Below are 15377 nucleotides of genomic sequence, written 5' to 3'. Positions count from 1 at the left end.
GCGGGCCCCGGGGGGGCGGCGCGGAGGCGGTGGGGCGGCGGTGGGGCCCCTGCCCGCGCTCGGCGATTTTTGGGGGGCCGAAAGGGCGGGCGGGTGCGCTGCGGATCTGACAGGACCTGCCCGTATATGTCTAATATAAAGACCATTTCCTGCGGCGCGAGGGGCGCTGCTCGTCCGCGCGCGCCCGGCGGGACCGCCCGCTCCCACCGCCCGATCCCGATCCCGATCCCGATCCCGCTCCCACCGCCGGCAGCCGCGGAGCGCACGGCGGGGGCTGCACCCCCTGCCGCCCCCCCGGCGGCCCGCGGAGGGCGGGCGGCGCGTCCCTAATTTATTTATCGCTGTTCCCCGGGAAGGGATGGAAAGTGGGTTATCGATTATATAAACACATCAATATTCATGGCGCTGCGCGGAGGGACGCGGCTCGGCCGGCATTGACAGCGCAGCCGGGGGAGGGGGAGCGCGGCGGCGGCGATGGGCGCGCTCCGCTCCGCGCCCGCGGACACGGGAGCGCAGCGAACGTGCCGGTGCTGCCGCTGCGGGGCCCGGGGCGATGTCTCCGCGGGCGCGGAGGGGCGCGGGGCGGGGGGCAGGTGCCTGCGCGCCCCGCGGATGGGGGCGGCCCCTTACCTGCGCCCCGCCCGCCCCCTGCGGCGGCGCCGCACGTCGGGGAAAGCCGCCGGCTCTGCGCATCCCGCGCAGCCTCCGCGATCCTGAGGCGGACAGCTCGGGGCGCCGCCGGGAGCCTCAGGCGCGGGGAGCCCCGGCCGGCGAGAGGGGCGGGCACCGCCGGCTCCGCACTTGGCTCCGCACCGGCGCAAGGGCCGCCCGCAGCGCTGGGCACGGAAAGTTCCCATCGGGGCCCCGGGAGCTGCAGCCCCGCAGGTAGATGCTGCTGCGGCCGGGGGGCTGCGCGATCCCCCGCGCCCGCGGAGCCGCCACCCGCCCAGCCCAGGACAGGAACGGGCGCATCATTCTGRGGGAGCTCTGTCCTTCTCGCCCTTTTCCACGGGGGCTCCATCACTGCGCGCCAGCGCAGCCAACCCCGGCTCCGCGGTGCTGGGGGGGGGAGGGAGCACTACAAAGCGGCTCAGCAGGGACCAACTCCCCGCGCCGCTGTCCTCTGTAGTGGCACTTCATTCCCAATTTTTGGCTCATTCCCCTCCCGAGCCCCCTCCGCGGGCCCTGATCCCAGCGGGAGGGAGGCAAGGGCGGGCACATGCCCGGGCGGCCCCAGGGGGGCGCCGCGAAACGGAAACAAATAAATAATTAAATAAGCAAATAAACAAACGAGCAAATAAATAAATAAATAAATAAAATCGTTAATAATGACGCCAGCGGTGACGTCAGCGCCTCGTGCATCACGACACAGCGCGCGCCGCGGGGGGCAGCAACAAGTGCGGGCGGCGCCGCGGGCGGGGCGCCCCCTAGCGGGCGGCGGCGGGGCCTGAGGGACAGCGGTGACAGCGGGGCGGACAGCGAGCGACAGCGGTGACAGCGGGGCCGGACAGCGAGCGACAGCGGTGACAGCGGGGCCGGACAGCGAGGGACAGCGGTGACAGCGGGGCCGGACAGCGAGGGACAGCGGTGCTCAGATCCCGCTGGGGCTCTCCCGCTGCAAGCGGTGACGTTCGGTCACCGGGAACCCCTGTGCGAGGCGCAGGCGAGAACGGAGCAGGCACGGGAATTTCGGCAAGGTTCGCACTCGAGGGGCCGTGAGGGTGAGGGATTCACCTTGACATCCCCGGCGCTCGCGCCTGGCTGGGATGCTTGGTGCTTCTCCAGGGGCACGCTGCTTTTCTGCTGGTTCCTCTGGAGGAATTACCAAACCCTTCCAGTTTGTAAGAGGTTTCACCYTTCCTCCCCTTTATCCATTTGCGATGTCCCAAGTGCCGGTCTGTGGCCATAGGGCTCGGTGAGAACGCTGTGAGCCCCGGGGCCAGGCTGGGTGCTGGGTGAGGACGGCGGGAAGCCAGCGGCTGCTAATGCTTGGGGCTTGCACCAGCACCAGCACGGCTTGGACGGGCAAATTCAGCAAAATAGCTCAGGAGAGCTGCGAGGAGCAGCCCTTTTGGCCATTAAAGTCCTGTCACTTTGTGCGTGGGAGCTCAGTCCCCTGTGGGGAGGATGTTTGGCAGGGGCTGGGCAGATACGGAAGGTGATGCAAGTGAGACCCACACCTGGACACATCCAGGCAGTACAGGGAGTGCTGCTCCATTTCACCCCCAGTGAGCTCCTGGCCAGAATAACATGCATTTCTTCAGCATTTTACCTTTGTTTTCACTGACCTTGACATGTTTAATCAGGGTTATATTCTCACACAGATGAAACCATCCTCAAACGATTGTTATAATATATTGAGCACAAACAGGTTTTTATTTGTTTATTCGTTTTCTCTTTCTCAKGCAGGTAGGACTGCTCCTTTCCCACAATATATAATCAAGTAGGAAAGAGAACTTCCCATCTTTGTTAGGGCCAAATCCCTCTGCTCCTACCCCAGCAGCTGGGGCCTGGGCACTGTTGGCAGCCTCAGTGCCAGCCCTCCCCACTGCACGGAGCATCTCTCACAGCTCTGATGGTTGCAGAGCCCCATCTTTCCCACCAGCCCCAGTGTTCCTCCAAGCATCCCTCCAATGCACGGTGTTATACCCACTATCAAGAAGGTGGTCAGGCTGAATAACGAAGCAAGGGCATGTTTTTGATCCTCTCAGCAGAGGGATGATTCTCCATCCGTGCAGCCTGCTGGGGTTATGGAGGGTGACCCAAGTCACTACTCCATGCACTGAGCTCCTGCAGGCCCCCACCCAACCTTCATTTGTAGAGGAGCTTGATGTCTGCGGGGCGGGAGAAGGGACCCAGCATGAACAAAAGGAGGCTTCACCCTCTATYCCCATGGCTCCAGCCCCCAGCCCTTGGTGTGGTTTCATGAGCTGCTGGTAGGACTATCAGCATCCTGTTTTAAGTTTCTCATGTTGGTACATTTGGAATGGGACAGGAACACAGMCTGTGGCAGTGCAGAAGAATACATATTCCCATCAATTGGGGTGTGCATACTCATCATTGCTCTGACATCAGTTGTACAGGAGCTTTCCCCCTCCCTGCCAGAAAACTCTTTATACTTCAAAATAATAAATAAAAAAGAAATACCAAGCCTGTTTATAGCAGAAATTGAAATTCCACATATTATCAAAAAGTTGGATTTTGTCCTGCAGGCACTGAATAAGTCATATGAATATTTTGTAACTTTCTCTGGCCAAAAGAAATGTGCAAAATGTTGTAATGTTTCTGTGCTTTCCTTTAGACATTCCAGGCTTTTGCTTAAGCTTCTCATAAAAGGCTATTTTCAGTGAAGAGAGGAAAAAAAGCATGCAGTCTACAGTATACCGAGTCAATAAAGTAATGCAAAACCATAAAACACAGCAATGATAACAACAGAAGATCAGTAGATTACAAAGGAAATAAGATGGGGATCAAACAGAGTGGTAGCTGGAAATGACTGCATAGAAGCCAAAATAAGACTGGTCCTAATAAACAGCYAAAGTTGAACAAAAAGGCATTTGAAGCGTTAATTTATTAAATAACTTTATTTTCATGCCTTACAATTAAAAATAGTTGTGGTCAGGCATGTTGGGAGACGGGAAGCAATTGGAGTCTTCAAACCCGGCTTTGTGCTTGGAAGGGAGCGCAGCCTGACCCACGCTGCGATGGGGCTGTGCCTGCACCGGGGGGCAGCCAGCAGGGCTGGGGGCTCCAGTTGGATTTCTGATCCTCTGCTCGGAGCTTTTGSCCTCCAGGCTTTTAAAACACAGAGGAGTTTTACGGGGAATGCCCAGGGTGGAAGGAGGAGTCACAGCCGGGCTATGAGGGTGATGCTCCTGTTCAGCACACAGGATGGGATGCAAAGCCTTGTGAAATTGCCATGAGGCCCCTGTTCACTTCAGCAGGTTTTGGGATCAGTCTCTCACTTTGGGAGCCCTTTAGATSAGATGTTCAAATCACCAGCTCAGCACATTAATAATATCAGGAGTCAGATAATTTATCTTCCCTTCAAAAGATCCACCAGCCCCAATATGTGACCAAACTGAGCAGAAAACCCTGTGTGAGATCAGCTTTCAAAYCCCAGTCTTCAATTCATATGTGCATTTGGAGTTTTTATCTACCTTACATTTCTTTCCATTGCCCTGGCATTGTGTTTTTAATTCCCCCATAGCACTGCTAGCAGCTTGCCTGGAATGAGCACCCCACTGCCCCAGGGCTCACAGACCAGGCTGCTTAGGGAAAATAATCATCACCGAATATGAAAATATTCACCAATAAAATAGTGACTGGTGGGTGGGATGGATCACCTGCACGTGCAGGAAGTAGGAGCGTGCCTAGATGATTGCAGAGTGTTCTGAGACCTATAACTGGGGGTGCAGCCAGGGGACAGAAAGAACCAGCAGCTGAGCAACCCCCAAAATAGTTCTTCATTCTTACCAGTAACTGAGCTGCAGCGGCTGCTAACTGCTGCCTGCAAAGCTGGCTCCATGTAGTGGCACAGGGTGATGGGTCAGCTAAAACAGAGCCCACACCATTTCTGCCTGATCAGTTGCTAAYCAAGATACACTTTTCAGAGGCTGTTAATTGAGTCTGATGAATTTTGCTCCAGTGGGACCTATTACGGGCAAAAATACAAGTGACATCAGAGCCATAACTCATAAAAATCAAGTCCCTGAATTACATCTGAGAGCAATATGAAAATGCAAGTGGGATTTCAAATGGTATCAAATAACTTTCTGTCATACCTTATTAATACCACAGAGCTAATAGAAACAGCTATATTATCATCATAATGTCATTATACATATATAATACACATGCGCGCATACACACAAACACTCTGTGTAATTATAACAACATTATTTTGTTCACACAGCCTGAAAAATGTGATTAGATGGTGGCTCTGAAATGGCAATATTCAATCAGGTACAACTCGTGTATTGGCTCAGAGCACAGTCTTCTACTGATGTAAAATTATGTCTTCTTACGTGTGGTGGTAGCGTGGATGGCTGTGGAAGAAAAAGGGGGCTGAGGCCACGGAGATCATTTCATCTCATGTCACAAGGGCTGAATTGTCACTTCAAAGCTGGAACACTGTCACTGTCCAGCATGCAATCCCCAGCTATCCTTTCCTGCCTGGATCATTTCAGAAACATGCTAATTTATCTGCTAAAAATAGCTGCCTTCTCACCAAATCCTGAATAAAATTTCTCCACTGGAAATGTTCCTAAATGTGACCAAACAATTTCTTTTATAATCATGAAGGTTGGAAGGGGCGTTGCCTGGTAGGGCTTTAGATGGGCTTCACTTGCCAAACAACGCACAGGAAACGCACACCAGCCATTTCACATCCAGCTCCTGTCAAATAATTTACCTCAACTGTTTCAGTGAAAATATACATATGTGTGTATATATACGTAYGTCCCTGCATGATGGGGATAGCTGGGGCTGGAAATATCACYTTAAGAATGCCATATTTACCCAAGWCAGYGGTCAAAGCAAGTTGCTATTCTCAGTGCGCTGGATTTCAGTCGGTTTAAGTAAATAAGCTGACCTCTTTCCACTTAGCAGGTCTGAGCTGTCGTGGCTTCTTTTTTTTCTGAGAAAATTCCTTTTTAAAAAGAAATTTGGTAGGCCCCAGAGGATAGTAAACGGTCTCTGAGGGAGCAGCCAGTGCTGCTGGGGAGCAAGCCAGGGCAAGGTGGGCTTCCCAGCAGGGGAYGCACCAGCCAAACTCAAATTTTGCCTTTTTCTGCCCTGCCCTCAAATGAAAGCAGGGGACTTCACCTCCTTATTGACTTTRAGTGCCTTCCTAATGGTTAAGTGCTTATGAAAACTCTTGCTGACCTGTTTTGGGACKGGGTTTTTCTGTTTTCCACAGTTTGGTTTGTGCAAGGATATTTGACCTCTCAGTTATTGAGATCTTTCTTGCCAGCACCAAGGTGAGATGCAGTGACACAGAGAAAGGGTTCCTGAGGTCCCTGACTATCTGCAGGACTGGTGTGTCCAGCACCAKGACTTGTTCTTCCCTTTGGATGCAGATCTTTTCCTGGTAAGCGCTTGCAGTCTCTTTTGTGGTTATTCCCATGTGGRCATCCTTTACCTGAGCTACAAATGCCACAAAACTGATGAGTCAATCATCTGGTACAGTTTAGCAACATTTAACCTTTGGCTAAGCTGTCTTTGAGACATTCCTACCTAACTAAGACAGCTCACAGACAACCTGCTGGGGACTGCCTCTCACTTTGCCCCCTTCCTAATTTTGTCTGAAACCAGCTTTTGGCATCTGTTGCCAAGTGSCAGTGGAGGGGGAAACAAATCAGARTAGSTCCTGGTACCTCAGCTCTATGGCCTGAGGGCTGCTTTTTGTCCTGCTGCTGCAGGACAAGTGGCCCAATAAGTAAGTGCACCTCTGTCTCAGATCACTGTGACCCATGGCACTGTCAGGAGGGATGAACATTTCTGCACCTCCTGCTGAGGCACCACTGCCAATAACTACATTATAAACACAAGATGTGTACGGTAAACACTGAAGAGGATGCAGAAATCATTTCTCCTCCTCTCCATCCAGGTACACGCATCAAACTAAAACACTAGAAGGGAAATGGAATTAATCTGCAAGTCCAGCTTTGCCACACAGGGTCATCCAGCTGCTGATTCCACGGAGCAGGGATAGTTACCATACCAGAGAGTCCTCTCTTCCTTTGCAGATCCTCCTTTTCTTATCCAAGTGAGTGCTGGACACATTTCTGAAGTACAAGAATCTCTGAGGTCTAGACACCATGGATTCAGGCCCCTGGGGATGATAGTGTTGGTGAGTTTTTTTTAAATCCTCTTGAGAAACAGATGCTTTGGCTCATCTTCATTATACCTAGCCTGATTTATTTTAATTGCTCTGGGTATCCGGAATACTACGATTGCATAATCTCATGCACATGCCTTTAAAAGGAAGCCTTGGCTGCAAAGCCAGGAAGGCAATGTTAAATACGGAAAAAGTACTATGCAAAGTCTCATTTATTTTGGAAATCACTGGAAAGAGTTCTACTGAAAATTCACAGCAAAACATATGCCACATTTGAATAATGACTTTGAGAGGTGCTTTACCTATCTTAGCAATAAAAAGGGATCTAGAAATTGCAGTCCTTCAAAAAGATCTCATTTCCAAGCCCTGAATTTTGGCGAAACCAGAGGACAATGTGGTCCTTGGTGACAGCCACAGGGAGGCCAGAGCTGCTGGGCACCGTGCCTGGTGGCAGCGCTTCCACCCGTACCAAAACTACCAGAAAACAGCAAGCCAAGGGAAAACCCATTCTGAGCAGAGTCAGTGGCAACCACAGGCTCAGGACAGCAAGAAAGGRGGAGGCCTGATGAGCTCTGCCCTTCCCAGCTTTAGGAATCCAGAGCTTCATCTCAATAAAACAAAGCAGGATTAACAGGACTGCAGAGAAATACCTGAACATCATCCACTTGTCTTATCTGATGCAGTGCACAAGATACCAAATATTGTCTGCTGAGAAAGAAAAGGTCTGCAGAAACCTTATTCCAGTTAGGAAAGAGTAGTATTTAAGGTATTTTACAACTGGACCTAGAATAAGTCTTTATTCTGAAGTCATGTCAATATCTTACCTGTTATTCAGATGCTGTTTTTCTGGAGAGAGATCCATATCATACCAAAACCTTAATCTGTAATTTTTTATTTATCTCATTGAACAAATTATTACCTGACATAAGTACTGTTCCTGAAGAAGCCAATAGGGATATTCTGTGAAAGAATGTGACAAAGAACTAAAAAAAGAACTCCAAACACTGCCCTTACCTGTGGCTTATTGATACGCTTTCCTGTCTTCTAGAGAAAGGAAAAGCCATGARTTTTATAGGCTACCTTCACTGTATTAATTATTTGAAAACATGAAACTGAGATTTTACTTTGCAAGAAACTCAATTTGTTCTTTCCATCCACAGAGAAATGTAGATGTGTGCTCTGTGCCCCTGGGAACACCCCGAGGGAGGAGACCATAACCATATCTGGTTTTTTTTGAAGGAGAAATGTGAGCAGTTTTCACTTGGCATTATATGGGATGTAGCCAGATTTGTGTAGATTTGGCAGTACCCATTTGCCATGCCAGACCCCAGAARTGCAGTCAGTGCTACCATACCTGGCTGGCAGGTGCTCTGAGGGGCTGTGAGCATGCAGCAGCACGCCAGTTTACAGGATACACCTTTAAATACCCACAAATTAACTTTGGATTTGCAGATATTAATGAGATTCACGTTTGGGAGAAGGAGCCCACAGAGACTATCAGGAATATTAATGTTAACACAGGAGTTTATTAGTGCCTGCATGTTGAGAAGTGGGTAAGGAAACCCTCTGGGGTTTGCTGCACTATCAGCAATTATCGTGCCAGATTTCTGTTCCTGGTTTTCCCACTGATAAGGCTTGGGAAAAAAGGCTTCAGCACTGGTCTTTGGGCGGTGTTTGGGTTTTTAAACCATGTGGATGTTTCCCCTATTGYTTTCTGTAAACCTCCATTTCTCAAATAAGAGCCAAGGGCTTTCTCTGCCCATCCCTCTCCGGAGATTTGCCATTTTTAGCCTTATGCTTTTGAAATTCCTACGTGCATCTGCCATCTCACAGAATTAGAGTAACCCTTCAGGAATGGGTGTGCACATCTGCTTTGTTCATGTCAAGCCAAGCTACAGCYTTCACTTCACTCCTTTCTTGTGCTCCTGTCTCTGCTGGTGGGGAGGTGTGTCCAGCATTGGACTGGTGGGCACACCAGTTGGGATCTGGTGCCATGATAGCCTTTCTCAATGGTTTACTCTTTATACATATTCAATAAACCTTTTAATACATTGAAGAAGGAAAAAAAAAAAACTAAAAGAAAAGTCCATTCTCTGGCTGGCTGACTGCAGTGGAACCTCTCAGCACAATCCAAGCAGACAGCAGCACCATGGAATTCAGCGGGCTGGTGGAAGGAGTGCTTGGTAAGAGGAGTGCGGCTCAGAGGAAATCTGTTTCTCCTGGAAGTTTTGTTAAGGCTTCTCTGTCCAGGAGGTACAGATAAAAACAAACCAGACTTCGCTGATTTTATTGTGAACCTGCCATCCCAGGTTCCYGAGGAGCYGCAGCACTGGTGGGAAATTTCAACCATATTTACATTTGGAAACAAAACCCAGAATAGGCGCTTGTTCCAAGAGCTGCCCAGACTGGGTGAGGCCCCGTGGGCTCCAGGGGCAGGCTGGCCAGGCGTGCCCTGCTGCCACCTCGCTAGAGGCACAGCCAAAAGCTCCAGCTCAATTTTCCCACCGCTGACCCGTGCCAGGAGGGTCCCCAAACCCCACCAAAGCACCTCAGCCCAACAGTGCCTTCACTGATGGACGTGGTACCCCATTGGCATCTCCCAGCACAGACATATCAAGAAACCTTCCCAACTACAGACAATTCCTTAAATGGGTCTTGGTTAAACTCCAGCTGCTTGGTGGGCTTCGAGAAGTGCAGCATTGCTGCTGGAGGAGCTCCTAGCTGTTACATTTAATTAAAGATTCTGCTGCAAGTTCTGCTTAAAATCACAATGCTTGCTGTTTAGAAAAGCGTAGGTGATTCCCCCAGAGGCCTGGCCAGCATTCCTGCTCCTATTGTACAACATTATTGATTAATCAAAACTAATGCTCACAGCTGTTGCCTGATGGATAATGTCTTTGGTGTTTGCCTGCATATAATTATTTACTACTTTATTGATGTTATTTATTTCTTCATTAAGTATTGTTGGCTGTTTAATTATGTGAAACACAACTGCAAGTGTCGCTASTAAAAGCCATGGGAAAGGCTGCCCAGAGCTGGAATCTTTCAACCATAAACTCCAGAAATAAATCTAAATACACAAATATTGTAGCCAGCCTTTTGAGTGAAGGCCATCAGACTGCAAACATGTTACATGTCACCTGGAGGCTGATGCCAGAGCACCATGTTCGGATAGATTTGCAATGCTGATTTAATTGTGCATGGCAAAGGCTTCTGCAGACCTGTAAATACATTTTATTAACACTCCAAAACACATATWAGAGGTCCTTATTTTGCTCTTGGTTGCTGAATGTTTGAAACAAATCAAAGTGAAACTCTGATTTCCCAAATCTTACAGTCAGGAGTGCCTAACGAAGCTCCTTTCAACAACCATTCCTGGCTGAGATCCRAGGACTTCCCAGGTTGGCTGCTGGCCCTGTTGGGTGCCCCAGTGACAAACTGGGAGTCTCTCCAGGCTCTTCCCTCTGCTCCCCATCTCTCTTCAGGAGACAAGGACTCCAGGGCCCCTGCACCCTCCCTGCCTCAGCACCCTGCTGCCCTCACCTCCTCAGAAGCAACGGGCAGAGTTGCTGCAGCAGGTCTGTGCCTGCCCTCCCTGMATTAGGGAGCTGACATCTAATCCTTAGATCAACACGGGATGAGAAAGGGATGTGCTGAGGTTTACTTAGCTCGTAATTTAAGACAAATTTTAACAGAACCACTTTTCTTTGCAACACCAAGCCATGGAACTTCGGGGGCAAAATCAACATCTTAAATTGTACGTAGAAACCAACGCGCCGCAAGGAGAAACTAGGTTTAAGACATGTTGTGGCTCTCAGCAATCTCTAGGTACTTATCATTAAAAAAAAAACCAGCCAGGTACATGACTACAAATATGGTATTTGAGAACTTGGAAGGATCTTCTCAGCTTGYAAAATAACCAGAGGACCACAAACCCAGCTGCAGCTCACAAATCATTAACACACCTATAACAGATCAGAAAGAGCCTCTGTATCTCCTTACTYGTAAAATAAAAATTCCTTCTCTGACATCCTCTCCAAACAGCTTCATCAGGCCCTTTCCCCAGAGCAGGAGAACAAATTGCTCTGGCAGTCCTCTCCTGGACATCAGTGCATTTGTTATTTGGGAGCTACTGGCCTGAACATCTCCACRCAGCTGCCTGTAGCTCTCCCGCTTCTTCGGAGGCAGTGCATAACTGTGAGCGAGGCCTCAGCCACTGCTTCATGGAAAGTACATAAGACAAGCAGTTGCCAAACCTCTCCCTTCCCTGTGGCCCTGCCCTAGGGCACAGACGCTGCTTTTCCTCTGGGAGCCCTGAGAGGGACCAGAGTAATGCCTGGTGCCGTCAGGTCACCTGCATCTGTTCTGATGTGTCTTGAGCCCAGAGCACGAGCACAAGTTGGTTGCAGGGCCTGAGTTTTGCCCGTGCTCTCTCTTATTTTAACCTCTCAACTYTTATTTTAACTAAAACATATCAGGGAAAACCTGAGAGGAATAAGCAGAGACGAATAAAAAAAGCCCCAATGGGTYTAGGGAATTTGCTCTCCATTTCCCTCTTTGTTTCCTCCCAAACCTCCACGTTTTCATGCATTTCCTTTCTCTCAGGCCAGTTCTTCCTCCTGTTTTTTTTAAATATCACAGTCTTTCCTGTATCCTATATGCCCACATTGTGAGGGTACCAGTGGGCACCTTTCCAGCAGGGATGCACACAGCAATGGGAGCACAGCTAGCATTTTCAAAGGAAGYTAAGGAAATCTTTATGGAGAACTTGGTGAGAATCTGGCACTTGGCACCCTTGTGCTCCTTTGAAAGTCCCACCCTACAGGAACAATCTAAACAAATGTATGCCCCAATGCTGATAAATCCCTTTGGAGAGGCATCAAAGAAAATCTTGCTGGRTTTGGAGACCTTTGAAGAAAGGGAAATATCCTGCTAACCTGACGCTGAGATCTATCTTATTCCACATGAGGTCCAAATCATCAGAGTCCTCCACAGCTCCCCTTCCTCCTTGGGGTGTGGAGAGCAGCACTGCCTTGCTGAAGAAAGAGTTTTGCAAGCCAAGAGGACAGCATAATTTGAGAAAAATTCAAATGAAAAATTACTTAACAATGGAAGTTGTTACTGTGTCTAAAAATATCTCAGTGAGTCAGATTACTGAAAACGGCAAAGCTACACAGCAAACCCCATAGCCTCTTCTCAGCAGTCAGCTGGCTTCATTCACTAGCTTGGCATCTCTCTCCCCTTATGTTTTTAATATCATGAGTGGGGTTTTTTAAAGTCGACAGTAAGTTAATATTTAATGGGTTGCCCTGTACAGTTCTGGGTGTTTACATGTTCTCCAACTAGCCAAATTTGTAGAGCAAATTAAAAGTCTGTAAGACCAGGATAGGCGAATTACAGGTATTTGTTGCTCAGAACCTATTGCCTCATTCTGTCCTGCATGCCCCCCAAAATAAACGGTTTCAATTATGTTTTCACCTTCCCCAGCAATATTAACACCTCTTGCCACTGCCAGCCAGGGCCATTGCTCCTTAGTCTGTATCTGTTACAGCTTTGTGCACATACGCTTCCTGGGAATGTGCAACCTTGCACGGAGCCGTGGTCCCAGGCTTTGCACAGTAACCTATTAAACCCTCCGACACACAATCAGGTGTGCTGGAGAAGCATGGGAGAAGAAAAGGTGGGGATGGGGGTGTTGTCAATGCTTTTTTGTATAATGAGATGGAGATGGAAGGGTGTGACCCTTTCTTCCACTGACCAAAATACAACTAGTGAGAGTTTTCCACTCCCTGACGCTGAGGGATTCCACTCCAATCCACGCCAGAGGGGTCTCCCTTGGCTTCCCCAGTTTCACACATTTCACAATTTTGCTCTGCTGGTTTAAAAGTCCAAAGACCACTCCCTCGTTCAGAGCTGGCCCAGGTGGGACCTGGGCTCTGCCCCTGCAGGCAGCTGTGAGGCCTGCCCCACACCGATGATGTAAATCTGGATATTTCCCACTCCACATGGTGCAATGGGCTCCTTTTCCACATTGTCAAGGTCTCCCTGGCAATGTAACTGGAGGTGGATGATGTCCCTGTGCTGTTGTTGAGTCCACCATGAAGAGGCAAGTGAATCCCCTCATGCCAGCTTGTGCAGGGCAGCCAGCAGCCATGGCAAGCTGGCAGAGCTGGATCTAATGAAACAAAAGTAGATTTTTGAAAAAGCYTTGTCTTGTATTGTCAGTGGTAAAATTCCCACTGGTACTGGTGGGAACAGGACTGGGCCCAGGCTGTTCTTTCCCAGGCTCATGAAGATTTTAAATTCTGGWTTTCAAATGGTAGTTTATTTCTGGCTGACCTGTTTGGCTTGAATAGTTACATGTTTTCAACTTWTTTTTATGCTGCCATGTTAGTACACAAACCTAACCAAGAATGAGACTTTACCACCACTGTTCAGCCTCCCATGGCTGCACAGGCTGAAGTCCCCCAAAGCCGTGGCAATCTCCATGTCCAGCTGCTCTTGGACCACCAGCATGTGAATTCATCACGGGGAGGGAAGGGACAAAGGTGAGGGCTCACGGCCACATCCCCCTCAGCAATGTCCCCCTGCAGATCTGACACCCCACAGACCACTGTGGGGTGACAGGGATGAACTGTGGATGGTGTGAGGGGTGTTGGTCAAAGAAACCCCTCCCATACACACGTTTGGATCAGCTCATGTCACTGGATATCAACGGCAGACTGGGACATTCCTCTGTGTTAATTTTTTTCCCTTCCCTGCTATTCGAAGAAGATTTTATCTTCCCTTCCCACACCCCTCCCATCACCCCATGCCTGTTTCACTAAAACCTGCCTTTCGGGTCAGCGTGCTGGTAAGAGATTAATTTTACACTGCAAGGAACACCGAGCAGAGTATTTCAGCTTTGACATATGAGATGTCTGTTACAATATTGCAGTTTTTCTAAATTAAATATTAGGAAAAATTAAACCCAATTGTGGTCTGTGTTCCTATGGAAAGTATTTCTCTTCCAAACAGTCCCTCCATGCTAAATGACTTAAGTAACTGAAAACACAATAAATATGCAGYAAGTTAAAAATCCATATTATTCAGGTTTTAAGGCTTATAACTAAAAGTGGTTTAATGTTTCATGCCTAATAATAGATTACTCCTATCACATTTCTAACCTTTATTTCTACCAGCTTTGAAGTCCAGCCATATAAAGGCTGTTTGTAGAACCACACGAAAGTTAAAGCAAATATTACTCAGAGTGATTCATATGAACAAGAATTTGCAATGAAGGCAGAGGGTTTTTTGTGTCTGTATCAAAGGAAATGAAATGTTTGCAATATTTTCAGTTGATAAATGCATTAAAACGTTTTAGTTGTGCAGTATGAACATTGCTGACATAAACAGACTTTGACCTGAAACAGATTGTATTAAGCTCTGTGGGGGAGGCAGCATTAAAAGAAATAAAAATAAAATAAAATAAAAAATAGACATTCCTAGATTTCAGAATCTGCCACAAGGTCACCGCAGTCCTTAATTAGCTGAATACATTAAGAGAAGGCTGGAACACAGATTCCATAAAGAGAGCAAATGTATGTTTAATCCTCTGTTCTTTGCTTACAGATTACCCTTTCAGAACGAGTAACCTTATTTTCTTTTTAAATATCTATTTACCTTTTTGAGCTTTGCATAGCAAAGCAGGGTTTCTTTTTTTTATTTCCTTCCCACTGTTGCAAAAGAAATTAATTTGTTGCTAGTTGCTATGCATTGGCAGGATTCCTGCATAAAGAATGTAAGCCATCTATCTTTGTATTCAAGATATAGTTAATCTGGCAGTTAAAATACTTTGGAAACATTTTGATGACTTATCTGGAAAAGTAGCTTTGCATTTTCAAAGAAAACTCAGAACTGTATTGCAAGAGGAAGATAAAAGATATATGAAGTGTTTGTTCCAAGCGATACTATTCATTTAAAGATCAGAATGTAACCCCACCCAAGCAATTATTGTGGAAAAACAAGACAAAAATCCTTATACAGCTTTCTGACACGGTCTTTATTTGGGAAACAAAATAACTATATTACAGTTATAGTCTAATGGATTGCAAGCTGTTTTATTAGAGTCAGCTGAATCCTGTTTAGCATAAAAAAGAACTCTGTTTGCTATCAAGAACACATTTACATTAATATGACTTTGACAAAGTAAAATAAAATCGCATTAAGATGATGTAAGTAGATAAGACAATGAAATCTCTGTGAGATAGTTTTGGCACACCAATTAGAGTCAAGTCCCTACAGGAAAGAAACATATTTTTACACCAAGTATCCATGTGTTTTTAAGTCATGGAGTGGCCAAAATTAATCCCATGCTTAAAATATTTCCAGCCGGGGAAAAGAGAAAGTTTATTATTATTATTTTTATTTTTCCCTTGAAAGGTAAAATTTCTGATAAACTACATTTTTATTTGCAATAATACAAACAAGTTTTGTTCTCTGCACTAGCCTGTAATCATCCTGATTATTGCAAGGGACTTTCCAATATAGAGCAGCT

This window comes from Malurus melanocephalus, unplaced genomic scaffold, assembly GCF_030028575.1.
Source record: "Malurus melanocephalus ecotype Western Australia unplaced genomic scaffold, MMel_1.1 scaffold_91, whole genome shotgun sequence".
NCBI classification, from domain to species: Eukaryota; Metazoa; Chordata; class Aves; order Passeriformes; family Maluridae; genus Malurus; species Malurus melanocephalus.
The sequence above is the reverse complement of the archived record's forward strand: the minus strand, read 5'-3'. Positions refer to the sequence as shown.